The sequence below is a fragment of the Pseudorca crassidens genome, chromosome 5 (assembly GCF_039906515.1).
Source record: "Pseudorca crassidens isolate mPseCra1 chromosome 5, mPseCra1.hap1, whole genome shotgun sequence".
NCBI classification, from domain to species: domain Eukaryota; kingdom Metazoa; phylum Chordata; class Mammalia; order Artiodactyla; family Delphinidae; genus Pseudorca; species Pseudorca crassidens.
This window is the reverse complement of record NC_090300.1, coordinates 51,735,049-51,743,851: the sequence shown is the minus strand read 5'-3', so window position 1 is coordinate 51,743,851 and position 8,803 is coordinate 51,735,049. Positions and strand designations below refer to the sequence as shown.

The window sequence follows — 8,803 nt, the reverse complement described above, 5'->3', positions numbered from 1 at the left end:
TAAGTCATCTACAAAAAAACTGCTAGAACTAATAAATGAATTTGACAAGGTTGCAGGACACAAGCTCAGTAAATAAATCAATTATAATCTATATACTAACAAAGAACAATTGGAAACTGAAATTTTAAAATTTTGCAGTAGCATCAAAAATATAAAATACTTAGAGGTATATTAACAATAATGTGCAGAACACATACATTGAAAATTACAAAACATTGCTAGTAGAAATAAAAGAATCCCTAAGTAAGTGGGGAGATACCAATTTTGTTAAGGTGTCAATTCCCCCTAAATTGATCTGTAGATTTAGCACAATCTTAAACAAAATTGTAGCAGGCTCTTTGTTGTTGAAATTGACTAGTTCATTTTATAAGTAGTGTGAAAATAAAATGAAGGACAAAGTTGAAGGACTTTCACTGATGTAAGGATAGAAATATAGATCAATGGAACAGGAAAAAAATGTCCATAAATGGATCCACAGACATATGGACAATTGATTTTTGAAAAATATTTGAAGGCAACGCAAAAGGTAAAGGATAAAACTTTCAACAAGTGGTGCTGGAACAACTAGATAGCCATAAGCCAAAAATCAACCTTGATTGTTACTTCACAACATATACAAAAATTATAGTAAAATTTATCATAACCTAAACATAAGAGCTAAAACTATCAAACTTCTAAAAGAAAACATAAAAGAAAATCTTTGAGGCACTGGTTTAGGCAAAGATTTCCTACTTAAGACTCAACAAGCATAAATCACAAAAGTCAAAAAAAATCAATAATTTGAACTTCATCAAAATTTTTAAAACTCTTACTTTTTATATCATTTTTTTCTTCCAGTTTTATTGAGATGCAGTTGACATACAGTGCTGTATAAGTTTAAGGTGAACAGCAGGATTTTACTTACATACATTATAAAATGATCACCACAATGAATTTAGTGAACGTCCATTTTCTCATATAGATACAAAATAAAAGGAAAAAAAAGTGAGAGTAGGATGGAGAGACGGGAGTTGGGAAGATGTTACCAGGCAGGCCCCCACAAACTGTTGCTGTAACCCCTGGAAAGAAGAAAACACAACAATATGAAGAGCTGCATGCTCCAGCTCCACCACCGCCACCAGTGGCTTCCTTCATCACAAATGAAGTAGACATGCGATATTACAATGATTTGCTGAATCTAATCTAATTCATTTCTGTGCCCTTGATACTGCATTGTATGCTGGAACAGGTTGTGGCAAGTGAAGAAGACCTTGTCCCATGGAGTCTGGCGGAGCCGCCTCCCAGAACAGATGGCCTGGACCACAGAATTGCAGCTCACATCATGTCCATTCTGCCCTCTCTCTGTCTGACAGAGAGGGAGAAAAAGAATCTCCATGAAATATTCTTATCTGAAGAGGAAAATGAAAGCAAACCAGTGCCCAGAGCCCCTCTCCTACTGAACTATCACGATGCCCTCGCCCACAAGAAATATGTGCTAAAGGACCTAAAGAATTTTGACCTGGTTCAAGTTGAGCAGAAGATGCAGTCTAAGCTGCCACTGTGGGAATTCCTTGAATTCCTTCTGCCCTCCGCCATGGAACAGCACAAAACGTCTAGCTACAATTCATGAGCTCATGCACTTTTGTACAAGTGAAGTTTTGAGCTGGAATGAAGTAGAACGAGCCTTCAAAGTGTTTACTTTTGAGAGCCTGAAACTCTCTGAGGTTGATGAAGAAGGGAAACTGAAGCATTCTAGAATGATGTATGGGACAGATTCTGAGATGTTCAACATACCATGGGACAACCCTGCTAAACAGATAAGGCAAAAGTACATCATGAAAATGAATACCCAAGAGACCAGACATCAAACAGATAGTGGAATCAAAGACAGAATTTTATTTCTGGATCAGAATTGGTCAACATCTATGCCAGATGATGAGATCAACAAAGAACCTTCCAATCCTAGTCAGCCTGATACTAACAATATGAAGTATTCTGACCTGGATAATAGGAAATCCTTAGACTCTGATTACAGAGAACCATCAGCGCAGAACAGCTTGAAGTCGCAGCTCCAACCTGAGCCTTTGAAGCAGACCGTGAACAATGAGATCAAAGATAAAGCGGTCACAAATGCTGATCCTCTTGAAAAGAAACCCAAGAAGATGACTGTGGAAGCAGAGTTACAGGACATAAAGAAAATGCAGCAACGCAATCTAATGGACTTGAGTTTTACAACATTTTAAGCCAGAAGTTCTGCTTCAGGTTCTTCAAGAAGCCAATCAGCAATACAGGTGTATTGATTCTTATTACCACACCCAGGATAACTCTTTACTGTTGGTCTTTCCTAATCCAATGAATTTGCAACGTCTGCACTGTGAACATTGGAACATTGCTCTTCACTGTAATGTTGGATTCAGGAATTATTTGGAACTTGTTGCAAAATCCATTCAAGATTGGATCATAAAAGAAGAAGCTGTATATCAGGAAGTTAAATGGCTGAGGAAATCAGTAGGACCAAGAATGAGTTGGAAATAAAATCTGCTGGTACCAAAATTTCTTCTACTAGCAAAATTTATTCTATTAAAAAATCTAAAACTAAGTAACCAGTTGAACTTATACGTAAGTCCAAAGACATTCTATTTATTAATTTAATCAAGACAGTGAACATTTCAGGATTAAAAAGAGTTGTCCACAAAATTTCTGTGACTCTTCACTTTCCCTAAAAAGTAGAATAGTTGCATTCTAAATATGATGAAAATATTTGTTGTATATTGATTGATACTTGTCTTATATTGACCATACTTCCTGCCAGATCTGAAAGATTCAATCTATTCAGATCCAGTGTGATGCTGAGAAATGCCAAATGTCTTTATTTTGCTGGGATTGATAGGTTCGCCTATCTAAGTTTTGTTGGCAATACGTGAGTCAGATTCAGAGTCAGTATGTCTCCGTAAGAATCATTATGGCTTCCAAAGTGAGATTAAAACAAGACCTTCCTTAGAAGAGTAAACAAAATAGTCCCGAGACTAACTGGGAGTTAGAATTTAAAAATGAAGGAAAAACGGATTATTGGGGGCCTGTGACATGGACTCGACAGGATGTTGGATCAATAGATACTTTCATTTTTGTTCTTGTCAATTTTCATGGCTTTGATGCTGTCGGTCAGAGTGAAGAGGGTGAGAAAAAGAGGAAGGATACTCGATAAATAAGTGAAATGTTGAGGTAATTCATCTGGAAAATAAAGATATTTCACTGGGTTCGTAAAAAAAAAAAAGAAAAGAAAAAATATTTCCCTTGTGATGAGAACTCTTAGGATTTACTCTCTTAACAAATTTTATATAGACATACAACAGTGTTAATTATATTAATCACATAGTACATTACATTCCTAGTACTTATTTATCTTATAATTGGAAGTTTGTACCTTATTGACTATATTCCCTATACTGTACATTTTGGCCCCATGATTCATTTATTTTTAACTGGAAGTTTGCTCCTCTTAATTTCCCTCACCTATTTCACTCATCCCTCTCCCTCCCCTCTGGCAACCAACTCTCTTTTTGCAGATAACATGATTGTCTAGAGCTAATAAATGAGTTTAGCAAGGTCATAGGATACAAGATAAACACACAAAAAAATCAATTACACATCTAACAAAGAACATGCAAGAAACAAAATTAAAAACACAATACCATTTGTAATTGCCCCAAAGAAAATGAAATACTTAAGTATATACTTAAAACATATAGAGAATCTATGTGCTGAAAATTACAAAATGCTGATGAAAGAAATCAAGGACCTAAACAAATGACATACTGTGTTCATGAATTAGAAGATTCAGTATAGTATAGATGTCAGTTATACTCAAATTGACCTATAGGTTTGATGCAATTCCTACTAAGATCCTAGCACATATTCCCATAGACTTAGACAAGATTATTCTAAAATTTATTTGGAAAAGCACATGCCTAGAATTGTTAAAGCAATCTTGACAAAGAAGAATAAAGTGCAAGGAATCACGTTATTCAATATTAAGGTATACCATATAGCTACAATAATCAAGACAATGTGGTATTGGTGGAGAGGTAGCCATATAGATCAGTGGAGCACAACAGAGAGCCCAGAAATAGACCCATACAAATATTTTTAACTGATTTTTGACTAGTTTGTTTTCTGTATCTGAGAGTCTGCTTCTTTTTGGTTATACTCACTAGTTTGTTGTATTTTTTAGATTCCGCATATAAGTGATATGATAAGGTATTTGTCTTTCTCTGTCTGATTTATTTCACTTAGCATAATGCCCTCCAAGTCCATCCATGTTGCTGCAAATGGCAAAATTTCATTCTTTTTTATGACAGAGTAGTATTCCATTGCATATATAAACCACATCTTATTTATCCAATCATCAGTTGATGGACACTTAGGTTGCTTCCATACCTTGGCAATTATAAATAATGCTGCTGTGAATATTAGGGTGTGTGTATCTTTTCAAATTAGTGTTTCTGATTTACTTTGGATACATACCCAGGAGTGGAATTGCTGGATCAATTAATATATTCTCATGGGGTAAAAACTGGGGTAAGAAACTCACATTGCACACCAGACTGCAGCTTATCACCCTACAGAGTCATTCTCTGAAATACTTAAGGGCAAGAAACAAGTGAATAGAGATTTATTTCCAGACATATTTCTTAAAGGCACCAACCTAGTTATTCCTCCCACTCTTCACCTCCACATTCAGGGTCAACATGTTTGGTTAGGCAAGACTATTCCCTACACCAATGCACTCAGACAAGAGGTGGGATGAAATCTAGACTACGCTCTATTCCTCAAGCTGTGTACCCAGGTGTTGCCTCTTCCTGTAGGCGCTGCCTTTGTCTCATTTTCACACGGGTGTTGTTTGGGCTGGAGGAGATTGGGGCTGCCAAATAAAGTTAGTTCCACCACCCAGTGTCCCTTAAATTGACCAAGTCTTCTCTAGCGCTCCAAGTCAGCATCATGTCTTCACTTACACAGACCACTGAGACAGCCTTCTATTTGCAATGCATACATACAAAATTATTTAGCGCAACATACAAAATATTTTGCAAAGGGGCCTCATCTCCCTTTGCTGTCCAACATGCAGCCTACGACCTAGTCACACAGGGCTATTTAACCATAATGTGCTCTTCTGTGCTTCAAGAAAATGGGGCAGAGGAAGCCCAAGGGAAATCTGGAGAATCTGAGGTCAAAGGGACCTGTGACCCAGTTCCTAGATAAAACCAAGGGAAGAGGCTTCAAGATGCCAGCGTAAAAATGTATGTTCGTGTATCTAAGCAGATAGGGCAGTAGACAGCCCTACAGGAGCAGCAGAATGTCTGAGAAGGTAGCTGAAGTAGATGAGAAAGAGGCAGACTCGAAGAAACCTATGTACAGAAACAAGCAGATTTTTTTTTTTCCAGCAGTGACTTATGAGGGCCAATGTCCAAACAGCAGACAAACAAAACCATCTCAGCCGAAGACAGCAACGCAGAGCGCTAAAATGCAGAGGTCTCACTGCAATTAAACCCTAGAGCTCAGACCCAACCAGGGCAAGGGGTGTAGAGGCACTAAAGTGACGAAGGGTAAGTTCTCATCACCAAATGAAATGGAGGTTTAATATAGATATTGATTATGTTATAGAAAAACAAAGTGGGAATTCTTGGACATCTGGGTTTGTGGGCTTAACTGAAAATCATTACTACATGATTCCTAGAACTTATTAATGTGCCTGGTACATAGCAGGTCCTCAATGATTGTTATTGAAAGAGTGAATAAATCTCATAATAATTATGTTAAGCCACCTCCAAGTTCTGAAATCCTGTTGTGGTTCATTTTCTCCGAATCCTCCAGTTTCCCACTAGGTGGCGTCCATTATCTGGAGTTCTTTCTTTCCTGGTTGCTACGGGGGTCTTTCTCCCCAGTGACCCACGGTTTCTTGTTTGCAGTTGGCCAACGTCTTTTACTTCACTAGACTTGTACATTTTCTTCTTCTGCAGAACTAGTGGGTTTTTTCCCTTTAATCTTTCCCAGGCTGCCTCTCTAACTGCTGAGGGGAAAGACTGAAGAATTTAGCTTCAGCTCGTTTAAATACCAGAGCAGATGCAGTAAACACGTCCGTTTCACTTTCTTAAAAATGTCCTTTGGACATAGATTTTGTAGTATTTTTCTCCCTTCTGCATGTATTTATCAGGTTTGTCTCACTTTTAAGCTCTTCATCCCTATTTCTTCATCAGAAGTAATATTCTATTTTAACTTTTTTTTTAAGTTTTCTATTTAGAACTGTTTGAATTTTGGACAAGAACATAAGAAAACAGTTATGAGAAATTCCAAAGAAACTAGACAATCCTAATTAGAAAACAACATTCTTGAAATGTAATTAAAAATTTTTGAACATTATATTTTTACCCTCCGAAAAACAAAACTGAGAGAAAAATCTCAGTTACTTGAAGGGGAACAAATGAAGGACTAGAAAGATCAGTGAAAAATCTTGGAAAAAGTAGAGAGAACAAAATAAAGCTTAAATATGTTGAATTCTTCTGGCCTGGACCCTGGTAGAACATACAGGTTATATCACTTAATTGTCAATGAGCTTTGTGGAATCTTGTAGTTTCTGAGGATTCTTGTCCTCATTCTAATCTACACACTCCGCTGAGGCATCATCCCAGGCAATTTTTGTCACCCACAGATTCCAATGCCTGAAGGCCATTCCCTGCTGACTCGAGCCATCTCTCGATCCCAGAACTTACTCCCCAGAAACAGACAACCTAGTACATCTCCGCCTGGATATCTCCCGTGGAACTGAAATTCAGTAGGCTCAAAGCTTGACTCCATCACCATCGCCCTCTGTAGTCCTGTCTGGGCAATGACATCACCATCCACTCAAGACAGAAACTTAGGAATTCCCCTCAAATCTTCCTCTTCTCCACCTCATATCTAGTCAATCAATCAGCCAGTTCCGTCATTTGTATCTACCCTACATCTCTTCTTCGCATCCTTTCCACTCTGTTCCTAATATCTTTCTTTTGGTTTAATATTCATCAGCTCTCACTAGGAGTAATGCTGCAAGCTCTTAAATTTCTCTGCCTCACCACCCTCCAACTGCTCATCCACTGTCCCCAGATTGGTCTTTCCAAAACATAAATGTGATCATGCAGCTAACTCCTCTGCTTAAAACCCTGTTCTATCCCTAGAATAAAAGCCCAAAGCCCCGAGTCAGCCCTTGCCTCCTATAATATCATCTACCACTGCTCCTGACCTGAACCCTGCATTCCAGCCTTCAAAACAACTTACATTCACAAAGGGGCCCTACTCTTTCACGTCCTGTGCTTTTATTAATGCTCACGTTACATCCTTTCTCCGGAATGTCCTCTTTCCTTCTTCTCCCATATTTATTTAGAAAACTCCTGATCATTCTTCAACATCCCCTCAATTGATCATTTCTTTCTCTGTTCCATCCTGGTATCTGGCATATAAATCTACTACAGTGCCATTATATTATAATGTCAATACTGCCAGTTCCCTGATAGGAGGGACTGCTTCTTATTTTTGTGTTGTCTAGTGACAAGCACTGTGCCTGGTCCTACTCAGAATATCTCAAACAATGAAAGAATGAGGAGGCAGGATATTAATGATCATAATTTACTGACTGCTTAATGAGACAAGCACTGTGCTCAAACCTTATAAACATTATCTCATTTAATTCTACAGCCCAATGAGGTAAGTCCGATAATTATTCTATTTTGCTGATGATAAGTTTTAGGAAGTTAAAAAATATATGCAAAATCAATATATGCAAAGGAAGGGCTCCGATTCTTTGTTTTGTTTCCTGACCAGAGCTCAAACTCTTAACCTCAAATGTAGGCCTCTTCCCCAAGGACTGAACACAGGAAATACTATTCTGACTGTCAAAAAACTTTTTAAAGTCATGGATTATGCAAGCTAGTCACTTGAGAGTTTTATACTGATTCCAAGAAAAAAGTAAGAGTGACTCTCAAGCATGGTTTGTGAACACTTCGTGAGGGAAGTCTTACTAATGCCCTTGGGCATTACCAGGAAGAAGGATGGTTTCTCTAAGAACAAGTAATCCCAAAGCAACTTCCTTCCCTTCTGGAAGACAGGATTACTTGACAGGAAAACCAGGGAACTAGAGTCGGTGTGTGGGGGGGTATGACTCCCCAGCATCCTCCCTAGCCCTGCCCCACTGCATAGCAGTCATGCCGTTCTGGGTGTTGACCGAAGCTTCAGGGATAAGCACCATTAGGTCTAAACCAGTGTTTCTCTAAGCCCTGGTGTGTAGGACCACCATCTGCAGTGCTTGATAAAAATTAATTTCCCATTTCCATGCCCAGAGATTCTGAATCAGTAGGTTTGGTGCCAAGGAATCTGCCCCCAGTGGAATCCGATAGACCACAGCCACACTTCAGAAATGTGTGCGCAAACCAACCATGAGTGCCCATCGTTTTGCCAATGGGTTAAGACAATCAGAATCAGGTTTTATCCTGGTAATGGTCACCGGTCTACGTGTAGGGGCTAGGGTGACCAGCTGTCCCTGCTAGCCCAGGATCTTCCTGGTTTTAGCACCAAAAGTCCCATATCCTGGGACTTTTTTTTATTCTATCCCTAGAATAAAAGCCCAAAGCCTCACTCCCAAGCACATCAGGATTGCTGGTCACTCTAAAGGTCATGTAGGAGGTTGTCCTAGTCAAACTGAAAGAACAGTCTTCTATTCACACTTTCTCCCCTTTCCACCCTCCCTCTGGACACAAACAAGGAAGCACACTCTCCCCACTGCTGTTGGCAGTCA

The 8,803-nt window shown here is 38.7% G+C and overlaps 1 pseudogene; it reads left to right on the top strand.

Moving 5' to 3' along the window:
- The first annotated feature begins 1,018 nt into the window (after positions 1-1,018).
- On the top strand, positions 1,019-2,582 carry LOC137224259 (sperm-associated antigen 17 pseudogene; annotated as a pseudogene).
- Positions 2,583-8,803: the final 6,221 nt, after the last annotated feature.